A 16,726-nucleotide genomic window follows, 5' to 3' on the forward strand; every position below is an offset into this window, starting at 1 on the left:
TGTTCAGCCTGGAGAAAAGGAGGTTGAGAGGGGACATGATAGCCCTCTTTAAGTATTTGAAAGGTTGTCATTTGGAGGAGGGCAGGATGCTGTTCCCATTGGCTGCAGAGGAAAGGACACACAGTAATGGGTTTAAACTACAAGTACAACGATATAGGCTAGATATCAGGAAAAAATTTTTCACAGTCAGAGTAGTTCAGCAGTGGAATAGGCTGCCTAAGAAGGTGGTGAGCTCCCCCTCACTGGCAGTCTTCAAGCAAAGGTTGGATACACACTTTTCTTGGATGCTTTAGGATGCTTAGGGCTGATCCTGCATTGAGCAGGGGGTTGGACTAGATGGCCTGTATGGCCCCTTCCAACTCTATGATTCTAGATTATTTTTATTATTTTTTAGATTATTTTAGCTGGATTTTTATTTATATCTGTGCTTCATTCATGTTGGCTGCCATGTAGATTTGGTGAGAAAAATAGATTAAAATAAAATGGTGCTTTTTGGTTAGTGGATGGCACAATAAAACATCCTCATTTACATGGTAAAAAGGGTTTCTTATTTTTTCCATTCCTCCATAAACATCATTATTTCTAATCAGATACCCAGCAAATGAATATTCATTAAGTAACCTTGTAATTGGGCAGTTCATTGGACACCCTTGTTGTATCAATTAATTTCCATGGGATCCACAATTAAAATTCATGCAATGAAACTTACTGGTGATGATGATTGGCATGACTCTCATCTTTGGAGAAACACAAAGTCTGGTTTAACTAAAAGGGAGGAAGGGAACAAGGCTATTTAAATTCTAGCACCATGCCTTGGCAGCAGAGTACTTCATCCTCTCATCCAACTGAGATGAGCCATTGACTCATTTCCAAACAGAACTGATACCTGTTGTCATTTGTCCTTCAGGTGTTGCTTCAAAGCAGTGTTAATTAGAGATAGGATTTCTAGGTTAACATTAAAACTGCATAGCTTTGTTTGCATCTCCCTGATCATTTGCTGTACCTGAAGATAAGACCATCTCTCTCTATGCAGATAAATCAAGATTGGTAGCCGTGTTTTAAACACAACAAAAGAAGGTATTTATAAAAAGTATGGAATGTGCAGTAGCCACTGATCCTATTAAATATCTGGGGATAAATGTGACTGGACAAAATTGTAATCTTTTCAGCAATAATTATCAGAAGACCTGGAAACTGAAACAAGCAGACTTATCTAGACGGAAAAAGTAAAAAATCTCATGGCTGAGTAGAATTTCAGCAATCAAAATGAATGTCTCCCCCCATTTTTTAAAATTCCAAATGCTATCTATACATATAGAAGAAAAAATACTGACAGAGTGCAAAGACAAATAAATAGATTTATATGGAATAATAAGAAACAAAGAATAAGTTTTTAAATACCGTATATACTTGCATATAAGCCGAGTTTTCCTGCACAGGTTTTAGCATTTAAAAGACCTCCTCGGCTTATACGCAGGTAATTGAGCAACAGCCTGCCCCCAGCCAGACAAGTGCAGCGTTGCATTTGCAACCTGAGCTCTTTGCAAGTGACCTAGTTAACCTTTGCCTTCTGCAAAGATCTTAAAAACTAAGCTCTTTGCAAGTGAGCTAATTGCTCCCAGCTAACCATTGCCTTCTGCAAATATCTTGAAAGCTGAGCCTACTGTGGCAGCTTGTAGGACATCAATGGTTTGACAGGGATTCTGATATTTTTTCCTCCTTCTTTTCCTAATCACTTCTTACAAACTATTCTTTTAGTTTCTGTGGGTGAGGTGCGGTCGGTTTTGGGCGTGCTTTGGGATTTACTGTTCCTTCAGTGTTTCTTTCTTCTTTTATCTGAGGGGCAGCATTGTTTGCCTTTTCTTCTTGTGGTTGTGTTTCTTTTAAAAGTTGATTTTTACAGTTCTTTCTTTTAGTTTTCAGTTTTACACATTTATTTCAGTGTTTTGTTTTCGGGGGTACTGTAGGCCCCAGTTTGGTAGCTGTTATACTTTTTGTAGTAGGTTGCCAACTTTGGGTACTGTTCTGCTCTGGTTTGCTGGCCTGGGAGGCAATGTGTGGTTCTCCTGCCAGAGCTGTTCTCACAGAGCAGTTCTGTCAGTGCTCTCTCAGGGTGTCTGGCATCAAGAGAGAAAGGGAAGGCAATTGTAAGCCGCTTTGAGACTCCTTTGGTTAGTGAAAAGCGAGGTACAAAAACCAGCAGCTATTCATCCTCTTAACTTTTCTGTATTTGTTGGGGGGGAGAGGCTGGATGGGAAAGCCTGTGAGGATTGAGCATGGATTAAGCGCTTAGGCCACCCTTTAAATTTACCAGCAGCCTGCTGCATTTCCCACTGTCGGCTTATATGCGAGTCAATAAGTTTGCCCAGATTTTGTGGTAAAATGAAGTGGCTTATATGCAAGTATATACAGTAGATCAAGATAAGAAAAAGTGAGGATTTACAATTTCAAATATAAAATTATATTATCATGTGGCAGATTTGCTCTGGATTGAGGATTGGATCTTAATCCAAGACAAAGTATAATAAAACTTGAATCAATGAAAATGTACACTTTTATGTATCAGCTAAAACAGTCATAACACAAGAAAGGAGTCATATAATTAGAGATGGACTTTTGAGAATATTGTTTACATGCTGGAACATAGGTCCTCCAAATTATCCATTCATGTCTCCAGTAGAAACTTATCATGCTATGAATATGAAAAATAACATGTTTTTTTAACATACACCAATATGGTAAATGTTCAGGGGCAACTCAAATCCTGGCAAGGTATTAGAGATGAAGGAATCAACATTCAGCGGCTACTATATTACCAGTCAGTTTCAAGACTAAAGAAAATCATCAACATGGAAGGTGGAGCTCTTAGATGATTGTGTATAAAACAACAAAAATCATTTACTACAATAGATATACAAAGATTATGTCAGTCTGAAACAAAAGAACAAGTGAAAAGTGAATGATTAAATAGATACAGAATTTTAGAGAGGGAATAGTTATAGGAAAAAGAAATTAAGTTCACAGCCAGTCAGATGTGGTAGAAAAAGTTTTTGAGATGATTTATTACTCCAAAGGATATTGAGAAAGTAGATAAAAACTACAAAGGAAAATGATGGAAGTGTCAAAATATAGACAGAAATAATTTAAAAATAATTCTCCACTGGAGAAGGAAATGGCAAACCACTCCAGTATCTTTGCCATGAAAACTCTATGGACAGTTCCAAAAGGCAAAACGATCCATTTCAGTATATTTGCTGTCGAGGCCAGCACCAAGCACACTGAGGTTCCCCGTCATGTTGATCGGTACTCCTCAACCGTGGATGCCTCAGTTCCCCCCCTGTGGCACGCGCTCACTGAGCCGGGAGCAATCGGCCACCTCCCAGTGCAGCGAGTGCCGCACTGTGGGGGGGAGGCGCAGGCATCGCCAGGTGTTTGCGGTCGCCGGTATGCGGTCCCCGCCACAGCACGCTCCCAGCACAGTGAACGCCGCGGGGAGACACGCCAGCTGGTTTGCGGGTGCCGGTGCCCGTGCCTCCCTCTCCGCCCTGGTCCCCAGCCTGAAAAGGGTTGGGGACCGCTGATGCAGATTACAGAGGCATGAATAAGGGAGAGTAAAAGAATGGCAGACTACTACAAAAGAAAAGAACATAACTTGGTTAATTTATTATCAGATAGTTTCAAAATTGAAAGAACAACTTAAGAAGGTGACCAGCTGAAAGAAAAAAAAACAGCTTATGAAAAATTAATAATGAGTGATATAAAACATTTGCTAGGTAAAATCTACAAATTGTTATTGCAGTATGACTCTGAAACAAAAGATCATATGATAAAATAAACTCAAAACATTACAGAGAATATAATTAGAGAGAAAGGACTGCGGGTCAATGAGCTGAAATTCACTGAATGTAAAATGTCAAACAGAAATTGATACAGATGTCTTTTAGATGGTATATTGCCCCTCAAGATATTACAAATCTTAATAAGAGCTATATTGCTAATTGTTGGAAATGTCAAAATATGCATCATTCTATCATATGTGCTTGGCTTGCCAGAAAGCACGGAAATATTGGGTGGCGGAGAGGCTCCAGAAAAGCTTGATGAAGCTCATCCCCCTGAAGATGGAGGTCCTGTGGCTGGGAAGGAAAGGACCAGATGAGGAAGTGTGTCTCTCCTCTCTTGATGGGATGCAGCTGTAGGCTGCCTGTTGGGGGTGATCATCAACGCCTCCCTGACTACAGAGTAGCTCGCCAGGCAGTCTTCCATTTAGGCAAAGGTACTAGTGCCTTCATGAGAAAAGTGGGGTTATGCGAGGTTAGATGAGTCATAAATTGGCATCAAGATTGCAGGGAGAAATTTCAACAACCTCAGATATGCAGATGATACCACTCTAATGGCAGAAAATGCAGAGGAACTAAAGAGCCTGTTGATGCGGGTGAAGGAGGAGAGTGCAAAAGTTGGCTTGAAACTCAACATCAAGAAAACTAAGATCATGGCATCTGGGCCTCTCAATTCCTGGCAAACAGATGGGGAAGAAATGGAGATAGTGACAGATTTTATTTTCCTGTGCTCCAAGATCACTGCAGATGGGGACTGCAGCAAAGAAATTAAAAGACGCTTGCTCCTGGGGCGGAAAGCTATGGCAAATCTAGACAGCATCCTAAAAAGCAGAGACATCACCCTGCCAACAAAAGTGCATCTAGTCAAGGCTATGGTCTTCCCAGTTGCAATGTATGGCTGTGAAAGTTGGACCATAAGGAAGGCCAAGCATCAAAGAATTGAGGCTTTTGAACTCTGGTGCTGGAGAAGACTCTTGCGAGTCCCTTGGCCTGCAAGGCAAATAAACCGGTCATGTTACCCAGATTGCTGGGGAATTATGAATATAGCAAGAGCAAGGTAACGCAGGATCTTTACTACCAATTTTTACGGGGTCCTTTCCCTGGAAGAAAAACCTTTTTAAATGAAGAAAAGCTTACACTCAGGGGATTTATTTGGGGAAAAATACTGGGATACAAGAGCCTCTTGTGGCGCAGAGTGGTAAGGCAGCCGTCTGAAAGCTTTGCCCATAAGGCTGGGAGTTCAATCCCAGCAGCCGGCTCAAGATTGACTCAGCCTTCCATCCTTCCGAGGTCGGTAAAATGAGTACCCAGCTTGCTGGGGGGTAAACGGTCATGACTGGGGAAGGCACTGGCAAACCACCCCGTATTGAGTCTGCCATGAAAACGCTAGAGGGCGTCACCCCAAGGGTCAGACATGACTCGGTGCTTGCACAGGGGATACCTTTACCTTTACCTTTACTGGGATACATTCAAAACACACACAGAAGCAAAACCATACATACACAAAGTTCTACAGGGGGGACAAGATACTGCACCTTTCTTGGATCCAAGCAGCCAAAACACAGGGTTGACGACATCAGGGGGTGGACAGGATGCCGGGTGTGGACAACAACACACACACACACGGGGTGTGCGCAAGGCTTGATATAGTGTTTGAAATTGTGGGGCCAGCCCCAGAAACTGCCCACTAGGAAGTCCGTGATTGTTGATTGGTCTCTGATATTATGCGTACGTGATAGGTGAGTTTGAACTGTGATGTCACTAGAGTGGGAGGTGTGGAGTAATCTCATTAAGTAGAACAATATCTTGGCTAGGTGTAATGTGTGGCTAATGGCCCTGTCTTTGTTTTATCAGGAAGGACTGGGGGAAGACATTTGGGGATAAGAGGTGCTGCTAGGCAGAAATTACAAAAGAAGTTGCAGTTGGTACCTGGGAGGGATATTCCTTTCCTGTAGATAGTCTAATGGTCTTTGGCGGGGGGGGGGGGGGGTGAGTTAGATAACGTGCACCTGGCCTGGCTTCCTAGGTTTGTTGAGAGGCCCTACTGACTCCATAGTCAGTATCTGCCAGGCTGGTTTCTGTGTGTGCCACCTGCTCAGAGTCCAGGCTTCTGTGCATGTGAGGCACCCTTCCATTATGGGCTACCTCTAGGGTAACAGTCAGTCCATTTGGTCACAATGGGTCGGACACGACTTTGCACCTAACAACAACAACAAGAACTAGTGCCCTACCTGGCTCCAGAATACCTTGCTACATTCAGCCACGCGACGGTCGCAAGTAAGGTACGAAGGCAATAATTGTCCTCACTGCTGCCTCGCTGGCAACTAATGCTCAGGGGCTCAGGGCTTCACTTAGCCATCTAGGCAGGGGGACTAAATATCAACAGCAATTTTCCACGGATGTTGATAGACTTACATTCCATGAATTTTGTCTAGTTCCTTTAAAACCATCTAAGCTAGTTGCCATCACCAAATCTTGTGGCAAGATGAAAAAGCATAGAGTCCTTCCTTTCTGCCCTATCTTACAACCAATGAGCTTGATTTCATAATCAAGCTTTCTAGCATCATGAGAAGAGGAGAAAAAGTCCTCTCCACATTCCCCACACAATGCGTACTTTTATAACCTTCTATTATCTCTCTCTTTAATATGTCGCTTTTGAGCTGGGGGGGGGGGGATGTAATTATTCAGCTTTTCCTTGTATAGTGGATGTGCACATACATCAGCATGGCTACCCTTGAACCAAGGGGACTCAGACTCAGAAAACCTTTATTGTCATACACAATCACAATCCAAGGGTTATACAAGCCTACGTTCCCACACTAACAAACAAGTTATTTATTTGGAATATGCTTCCAAGGCTACCCTGGCAAGTTTAATGGGATCGTTTTCTGAAAGCATTAATTTGATGATGAGGGATTTAGAATTCACTTTGGAATTTAAATCCCTCAAATATGATTGGATTAAAACTTGTTGGGGAGAGTGTCGTAGTGTGTCTGGGACTGTACAACCATGTAGACAGAGTCTTTTGAAGGCGCAAATCTGATGAAATCTTCTCTAGGACACGCTTGAGGGAAAGGAGTTGATTCTGGCAAGAAGGAAGACCCCCCCCCCCCTAGCCAAATGAGAATCCAACTAATAAAGATAAGCAGGTAGGAGTTTATAGTTGGATGAAATGCCACAGAATTGGGGGGAACAGTTATTACATGGGACAGAAGACAACATTTGTATTTTGATATCTTCAAGTCTACGTGAAATTACCTTGAAAATGTCTTTTTCACACAGACCCATAAGCCACACAATATTGTGGCAACATATTGTGGCAACACAACATAAGCCCAATATTTTTCAGTTTAAGTAAAATTCTATTGTGCCAACTAGAAATATACGGGTCACACAATAGGTCCCATCGCAGGCTGCCAGAGTAGGCTGAGAAATGAATTCTCAGCCAGTATTTGAAGGTCAGTAGCCAAGCTTTCCATGCCAGGTGTTGCTGACCTGTATCAACAAGGATGGCTCGATTTGCAACACTTTTGGGTACCTCGAGTAAGGATCTTAAAAACACAGAATGTAGACCATTCATTATTAATGTCAAAGATCCAGATTGGAATGCCCTACAAAATTTGCGGGATGAATTTCATAGAATAATTTTTTAACGCGGCTAGGATATTTTTATTCCCCTTTTGATGGTAGAATTTAGTAAGGGGACCTAGGGATGTTTTCATGGTTTTTTTGCTATCTGCTTCCTGTGATGTACCCATGTGTTGTTAAAAGAGAAGTTGAGACCAAGGTATTTTAAATGGGACACTTGTTCAATACTGTGCCCATCAATCTTCCATGAATATTTATAGCGGGTTCTTGCAAAAACTAAGATCTTAGTTTACTCGAAGTTTATTTCCAATTGGTTGTTGTGGCAATGACCATAAAGCCACACAGGTACCGCTGGAGACCTACACGCAATCTAGAGAGGATGGCAGTGTTGTCAGCAAATAAAAGTAAAGGGGTTGGTCTTTCCCCCAAAATGGAGGGAGAACCAAGGGGAACACTTTCTCTACAAGGAGAGGCTGAACAGGTCAGGGCATTGGGATCTGCTGGCAATATTAACAATGTGCCACACACCCTTGACTGCTTGAGCAGCAAGGGACAGAATTTCTGACTATATGCTCCCTGTCTTAAGGGCCCTGAACTTGGAAAACCACTGCTCAATCTTCCTGTACACAAGTAAAGCAGCTATTTTTGCTGCTCTGCATCCTGCTTAGTATCCATAATCACTGCTAGAAGACCAGAAAACAGCCAGTATGACAAGAGGTTTTTACAACTGCACAGAAATTGGCAAGGGTTGGCTAAGGACTTTTCCCAAGGAAACTGGTGGAAGGCAGCATCAAATCTTGAACTTTGGCCTTACTGAAAGGAATCAGTGCAGCTTGTGTGAAAGGAAATCCTGCCATATCCTTTGAAGAGTATTATTAGTTAAGAAGAAAAGGCAATTAAGCACAATGACTTATGAAGGTTGTAAATGTGTAGAATGTGAAGAAAGAGAGGTTCTATTCTTACTCTGACATACATAGTAAATTTCAGAGTCATCAACTGAAGCTGGTGACAGGTTCAAGTGAAACAAAGGAAAGAGATATTGTTCACACCACACACTCATAAAGTTCAACAATGCAAGATAAAACGTTGCTGTAAGGTGCTTCATGTACAGTATCTTCTTGAAATCCAGACAACCAGTCCTGTAAACTAACTCAATGTTATTAATCCAATGCTGCTTGCGGGAGGCACATTATGTCAGTGTAAAGTTAGGGCCCCCCTTCAAGGATCGCTGCCTCGTTGTGGCAAGGGGGCTTGCGTAGTTCAGTGAAGCTATGAGCTATACCGTGCAGGGCCACCCAAGACGGACAGGTCATAGCAGAGAGCTCTGACAAAAGGTGATCCACTGGAGAAGGAAATGGCAAACCACTCCAGTATCTTTGCCATGAAAACTCTATGGACAGTTCCAATAGGCATAACGATATGATGCCGGAAGATGAGCCCCTCAGGTCGGAAGGTGTCCAATATGCTACTGGGGATGAGCAGACGGCTAGTACGAGTAGCGCCAGAATGAATGAAGCGACTGGGCCAAAGCCGAAAGGACGCTCAGTTGTGGAAGTAACTGGTGGCGAAAAGACAGTCCGATGCTGTAAAGATTTTTATTCCATAGGAACCTGGAACGTCAGATCCATGAATCAAGGTAAGCTGGACGTGGTCAAACAAGAAATGAGAAGACTGAACATCGACATTTTAGGAATCAGTGAACTAAAATGGACAGGAATGGGTGAATTTAATTCAGATGACCATCAGGTATACTACTGTGGACAAGAATCTCGCAGAAGAAATGGAGTAGCCTTCATAATCAATAAGAGAGTAGGAAAAGCAGTCTTGGGATACAATCCCCAAAATGACAGAATGATCTCAGTTCGAATCCAAGGCAAACCATTCAACATCACAGTGATCCAGGTCTATGCCCCAACCACTGCTGCTGAAGAGGATGAAGTTGATCAGTTCTATGAAGCCCTATAACACCTTCTAGAAGCAACGCCAAAAAATGATGTGCTTATCATCATGGGGGATTGGAATGCTAAAGTAGGAAGCCAAAAGATAACCGGGATAACAGGCAAGTTTGGCCTTGGAGTACAAAATGAAGCAGGGCACAGGCTGGTAGAATTTTGTCAAGAGAATACAATGGTCATAGCAAACACTCTTTTCCAACAACCCAAGAGACGACTCTACACATGGACATCACCAGACGGTCAACACAGAAATCAGATTGACTATGTGCTCTGCAGCCAAAGATGGAAAAGTTCTATCCAGTCAATAAAAACAAGACCAGGAACTGATTGTGGTTCAGATCATGAGCTTCTTGTTGCAAAATTTAGGCTTAAATTGAAGAAAGTAGGGAAAAGCACTAGGCCACTCAGGTATGAACTAAATCATATCCCCGACGAATACACAGTAGAGGTGACAAATAGATTTAAGGAATTAGATCTGATAGATAGAGTGCCTGAAGAACTATGGACTGAGGTTCGCAACATTGAACAAGAGGTAGCAACTAAAACCATCCCAAAGAAAAGAAATGCAAGAAATCAAAATGGCTGTCTGAGGAAGCTTTACAAATAGCTAAGGAGAGAAGGGAAGTGAAAGGCAAGGGAGAAAGAGAAAGATACATCCAATTGAATGCAGAATTCCAGAGAAAAGCTAGAAGAGATAAGAATGCCTTCTTAAATGAACAGTGCAAACAAATAGAAGAAAACAATAGAATGGGGAGGACCAGAGATCTTTTCAAGAAAATTGGAGATATGAAGAGAACGTTTCATGCAACGTTGGGTATGATAAGGCAGTGGTCCCCAACCCCAACCCGCAAAGGCCATGGCGCCGGGCCACGGCTCCCTCTCCCCGCCCCGGTAGCTTGCGGCCCGGGGAAGCTACTTACTGCGGGAGGGTGGGGAGAGGGAATCAGGGCTGGGCCGCGCCCGTGCAGGCCGTGCCCGCGCAGCCCGATCCGCGGGCGCGCCTCGCGGGTGCGGCCCGATCCGGGGGCGTGGCTAGCGGGCGCGGCCCGATCCGCTGTTGCGGCTCGCGGGCGCGGCCCGAAACGTGGGCGTGGCCCGCGTGGGCGCGGTCCCCGCGGGCGCGGTCCGATGCCCTGCCGGTCCCCAGCCTAATAAAGGTTGGGGACCACTGTGATAAGGGACCAAAATGGTACGGACCTCACAGAAGCAGAAGAGATTAAACAAAGGTGGCAAAATTATACAGAACAACTATACAAGAGCGAGCTTAACATCCCTGATGACCACAGTGGGGTAGTTACTGACCTGGAGCCAGATATCCTGGAATGTGAAGTCAAATGGGCCTTAAGATGTCTGAGCAACAATAAAGCTAGTGGTGGTGACAGCATTCCAGTTGAACTATTCAAAATCTTAAAGGATGATGCAGTAAAAGTGCTACACTCAATATGCCAGCAAATTTGGAAAACTCAACAATGGCCACAGGATTGGAAAAGGTCAGTTTACATTCCAATCCCAAAGAAGGGCAATGCCAAAGAATGCTCAAACTACCGCACCATTGCACTAATTTCTCATGCTAGCAAAGTTATGCTCAAAATCCTACAAGCTAGGCTCCAGCAATATGTGGACCGAGAACTTCCAGAAGTACAGGCAGGATTTCGAAGAGGCAGAGGAACTAGAGATCAAATTGCCAACATACGCTGGATCATGGAGAAAGCTAGGGAGTACCAGAAGAACGTCTACTTCTGCTTCATTGACTATGCTAAAGCCTTTGATTGTGTGGAGCACAACAAATTGTGGCAAGTTCTTAAAGAGATGGGAATACCAGAGCATCTTATTTGTCTCTTGAGAAATTTATATGCAGGTCAAGAAGCAACAGTGAGAACTGAACATGGAATCACTGACTGGTTCAAAATTGAGAAAGGAGTTCGGCAAGGCTGTATACTGTCACCTTGCCTATTTAACTTGTATGCAGAGCACATCATGAGAAATGCGGGATTAGAGGAGTCACAAATTGGGATCAAGATTGCAAGGAGAAATATCAACAACCTCAGATATGCAGCTGATACCACTCTAATGGCAGAAAGTGAAGAGGAACTAAAGAGCCTGTTGATGCGGGTGAAGGAGGAGAGTGCAAAAGTTGGCTTGAAACTCAACATCAAGAAAACGAAGATCATGGCATCCGGCCCTCTCAATTCCTGGCAAATAGATGGGAAAGAAATGGAGGTAGTGACAGATTTTATTTTCCTGGGCTCCAAGATCACTGCAGATGGGGACTGCAGCAAAGAAATTAAAAGACGCTTGCTCCTGGGGAGGAAAGCTATGGCAAATCTAGACAGCATCCTAAAAAGCAGAGACATCACCCTGCCAACAAAAGTGCGTTTAGTCAAGGCCATGGTATTCCCAGTTGCAATGTATGGCTGCGAAAGTTGGACCATAAGGAAGGCCGAGCGTCAAAGAATTGAGGCTTTTGAACTCTGGTGCTGGAGAAGACTCTTGCGAGTCCTTTGGACTGCAAGGCGAACAAACCGGTCAGTCCTAGAGGAGATCAGCCCTGCCTGCTCCTTAGAAGGCCAGATCCTGAAGATGAAAATCAAATACTTTGGCCACCTCATGAGAAGGAAGGACTCCCTGGAGAAGAGCCTAATGCTGGGAGCGATCGAGGGCAAAAGAAGAAGGGGACGACAGAGAATGAGGTGGCTGGATGGAGTCACTGAAGCAGTAGGTGCAAACTTAAATGGACTCCGGGGAATGGTAGAGGACAGGAAGGCCTGGAGGATCATTGTCCATGGGGTCGTGATGGGTCGGACACGACTTCGCACATAACAACAACAAAAGTTAGGGCAGTTACAGGAAAAACAGGACTGGAAAGAATGGGTGGAAAAAGGGAAGTTGAAGGGAAATATATAGAAAAAAGAATGGAAGGGGGGATGTAGGAAAGAAGGGACCAAGGAGGGACTTAGACCAAGGATCCTCATCCTTGTTGAACCTGTGGAGAACTTTGGGGAATTCTGAGGAAGGACCACCAAAAAATGTCTACCAAACTGTTGCCTAGTTCCAAGCCAGGTATCATCCTATGGGTAGACCCAAAGACGAGACCTCCTAGAATCTTTTCAGGCCCCTTGTGATCCAAAGATAAACAGGATTGCCAGAACTGGCTCATTCCTTTTAAAAAGAGGCACACGAATACCAGGAAACACACTGGGCATCACTGGAGCAGACAAACCAAGGAACCTAAGCAACTATAATGTTGGAGCCAAAGCAGGGGGAAGATCAAAAGGTAGCTGATGATGAAAGTCTAATGGGCTATTTGAATTTGCCATCTAAGCACATTGAAAACATCTTTCTATTAAGTTTAACCGCCTTTCAGAAATAAATGCCTGACATTCCTAAAGGTAGTTAATCCAAAGCAAAATCATACTGTTTGCTTATCAAGAGGATTAATCCAGCATACTCATATTTCACCAGTTCTGTAACAACTATACAGGCTTCTAATTAGTTTCTTGACTCAATTCAAGGTGCTTGTACTGACTGTTAAGGCCCTAAGCAGCCTGGGACTTGAATGTATTGGTCTTGTCCAGTTATAGCAAATTTTTGGAAATCAATATTTACAGAGTTGCTAAAATAACTCAGGAACTATTGAACTAGCCCTTCTCAATGTATTTATCAATGAAAATTCCCAATGTAAACAAAAAACAGCAACTTTCTTAGTTACAGAGAGGGTGCTCATTGCTCACTGTTGAAAGAATACAAAAGCGAATTCCCTGGACAGGTGGCAAACTAAATTAAGAAATCTAGCAGCACTTGAAAAATTAACAAATAAGATTAGATTGATTCAGGGGAGAAAAAAAGATGATTTTTAAATGATTTGGAAAAGTTTTATAATTTATTTAATGGAATTTCTAGATTACAGCTGCTTTTTTTTGGGGGGGGGGAGACATCACCATAACGTGATGGTATCATCTCTTATGCTGGATATGAGATTATCAGATGGTTTGGTTTTGTTGTGTTTTGTTGTTGCCATTTTGTTTTGTCTGTGTAAATAAAAACACTTTAAAAATAAACAGCCTGGGAAAGCTTCTTCTAGTTGAGCTTTTCTGTTTATTGTTCGGGTCCTGTTTCACATCAGTCTTATGTGGAAGTTAAACTGACGTCCACAAGCAGCAGGGTCTCTTTTGTGGTGGCCCCCAAAATTTGAAATGCTTCCCTTGGGAAAAACATATAAAAGCATTTTCCATTTTGAAGGTAGTTAAAAACCTTCCTTTTTCAATCTGCCTTGCCAATTATATCTTTTACTGCACTTTTGCTGACTTATGTTATTAGCTGATATTCCATGCTGTTGGCCTTGTTCTAGTTTTATTTTTGTAAACCACTTCATGAGCTTATTGAAAAAAATCTTATAAAATATTTTAAATAAACACATGACTATAGCTTGAGATCATATGTAACAGAAAAATACTAATTAAAAAACAGATTGCTATGCTTTGTGGAATGTTACTTCTGTATGCGATTCGTGCATGTTAAAATGAAAAATGAACCAAAGCAACACAATGTTTATTAAGCAACATACATTAGAAGTAAATTAAACTGACTTCTGCTAGACTAAAAGTTAAAGCCAAGGCAATTTAGCGAAGAAACAGTGACCCCCAATGGCCATTTTGTCTCTTTGCAAAGGAGCTAAGGCACTTTATCAGAAGCAAATTCATAGATTAACATGTTACAACTGGGTGTCATTAACCAAAAGAATGGTTGCTGATAACTAGCAATTAATTTGAGCAAATAAAAAAAAATTAAGAATGAGTTTTTGCTTAATAAGCACATTTTGAAAATGAACTTAATGGTTTATTTCTGGATTTAAGTTTAAAACTGACAGTGAACATCTTTCATATGGTACAATAGACCAATCCTGTGCTCTCCAGTTTTGCTTTAAATTGCAATAATTTTGAATTGTAGCAAACCCTTACCCAAAAAAGAACCTTATGAAAAAGATTACATCTTGCCAGAAACTGCCACACTGACCTCAACTGGTTAACTATATTGCTACAGAACTACAGAATGCCACACACATCGCATCACCGACCATCAGTTTAGAAATTAAGACACAGATAATGGTTCCCCTTTCCTCCAAATCATTTAATTCCTATAAACACATTCTGCTTGTTGAAACTATATAACTCACCAATAAAAAGTTATGGTCTCCATTTAAACACTGTATTAAATATTTGGAGAAAATTAAATATTGGGAGAAAATTATTTTGCCATGGAGGTCCGGCAGGGTAATATCTGCTGGCGCAGAGGAAGCTGTGGCATGCACCTCCAAACAAAACAGAACAAGTGGCCTTCAATCAGAGAGCAGCTTCCTATTAAGACTCACTCCTTCGTACATTATGCCTTTCATCCCCACTCAACCACAAAATGATTTTGCTGTAGGAGACACAATGGCGGAAAAAGATTTACATGGAAAGAATCTTTAATAATAAACTGTTGCAGGTCTGCCTACTTCCCCCATGATTTATAATACAATAAACATTGGATTCTATTAAGTCTCATGCACTGAAGTTGAACTGGAAGGAGAAAAAAACCCACAACCCAAATATGAAAGCGTTCAATTCTTCCCATCTCCAATGCCATAATAGTGAAATGAGCATGGTTAATGTGCTAAGAGTATCTCTTTGCATCTTTTATAGCTTGTGTGTATTAATCTGTAAAGCTTATTAAGAAAGTCATTGCTATGCAAAGCAGCACCCAATCTCTTTTCTCTTGCTTTTCAACAGAGCACAGTGTTCAGCCAATAAGACTTGTCCGCTGCCCCTCATTCTGCATTCATAACATGCAACATTTGCACAATGTATCTCTCAAAGACTGCTGAATAGAAAGCCTTAATACTCATGTAAACAACTGCAAACCAATTACTTAATGAATCAGGCCCATGCATAATGAGGTGCCAGACAAAGAGCTATAAATGCATTTTTGCGCCCAAGCCTCTGCTTTAAAGTAAAATCCCTCAGCTGTAGTTTAGACTTAACTAGCACATCATAATTATTGTCTGTAGGACATCAGAGGAAGCCATTTTTTTTATTTAGGTCCATCATGGTATTTTTCGAGGTCACTCATGAGCTCAGTGACTAAACATTGCGAGGGGGGGTGGAATTAAAAGTACCATGGTGGTACTAGACTGTTATGTTTATTTTCAAGTACTGGGTTTCAAGACCACTTGTAAAAGCAATAAAGCGCAAGAAGTGACTACAATAAGTGGAATCCTTAGACCTCAGCTTGCAAGAAATTTTACCATGTCCCAATTGCAAATAAGCACCTGCACCATTTCTCATTCTTTTACACTTTATTCTTACATGGTGCTTTCTAAGACAGATGTCAAGTGTAAAGCGCAAGTGCTATTTAACAATTTGTAAAAAATGGTATTTTGTTCTCAAGTAATTCAGAAGCTATAATGCTATTCGTTTAAGGATAACTAAAAATGCATACTATAATATAAAAAGTATTTGCTTCCAATAGCCCAAAGGGCACAAAATCATCTGATGCAGCAAATACTTCCCCCAAAATTTATCTGCTACGGAAATGGGATTTCAAAAATAAGCACAATGCTACAGAATTTGAATTATATAAGCAGCATTGCCAGAAATGCTAGAAATTGATACTTCATATTATAATGCAAACTGCTACCTTCCAGAACATTCCTTTTAAAAAATGTTGCAGAGTTTACATATATGCCTGTGCTTTCTGTATATAATTTATAAGAACTGTGGTTTTGAGATCATCAAGGGTCAATTCTTCCATTAAAGCAAATGAAGGACAAATCCAGGCAAGTGGATAAAAATAATAGCTAAAGGCTATTTTTAATTTCAGGGCACCAGATATTCTTTTAGTTTACTATTCTTGCAAATAGTTTATATTATCTTAATAAAATGGAATTTTAACAGATATACTTTACCTTCCAATCAAATCTCCCCCAAATCATGACAATTTCACAAATACATGACAATTTCACAAATTTTATTTCTTGAACAGTTATATTTGTTCTGGAAATCAGCACGTCACCATTAGAAGTTCAAAGAACATTAAGATATAATATCCTTGTGAATAATGCTATATGCAAACCATCACCACCACACACAAATCAAGTTTCATGAATATAAAATTCCAAGTCTCCACCATATATTCAAAACCAAGTCAAGGAAGTGCTTTAGCAATTATTATGTAACCATTTAAACCCAATTTTAAAATGTCATGATTGTTTTCTGCAATCACTTTATTAATAGTAATTTGATTCCTGCTAACGGGGAAAAATGTAACAAAAAACATTACTCGAAGAACTAAAAGAACTGTCCACGCCCC

The 16,726-nt window shown here is 41.4% G+C and overlaps 1 protein-coding gene across 9 annotated transcripts in view; it reads right to left on the minus strand.

Annotated features, from left to right (window-relative positions):
* Positions 1-16,726, minus strand: part of KIZ (kizuna centrosomal protein) — a 133,075-nt gene that overhangs the window by 22,831 nt on the left and 93,518 nt on the right. The window lies entirely within an intron of this gene.

Source organism: Paroedura picta, chromosome 14 (assembly GCF_049243985.1).
Source record: "Paroedura picta isolate Pp20150507F chromosome 14, Ppicta_v3.0, whole genome shotgun sequence".
NCBI classification, from domain to species: domain Eukaryota; kingdom Metazoa; phylum Chordata; class Lepidosauria; order Squamata; family Gekkonidae; genus Paroedura; species Paroedura picta.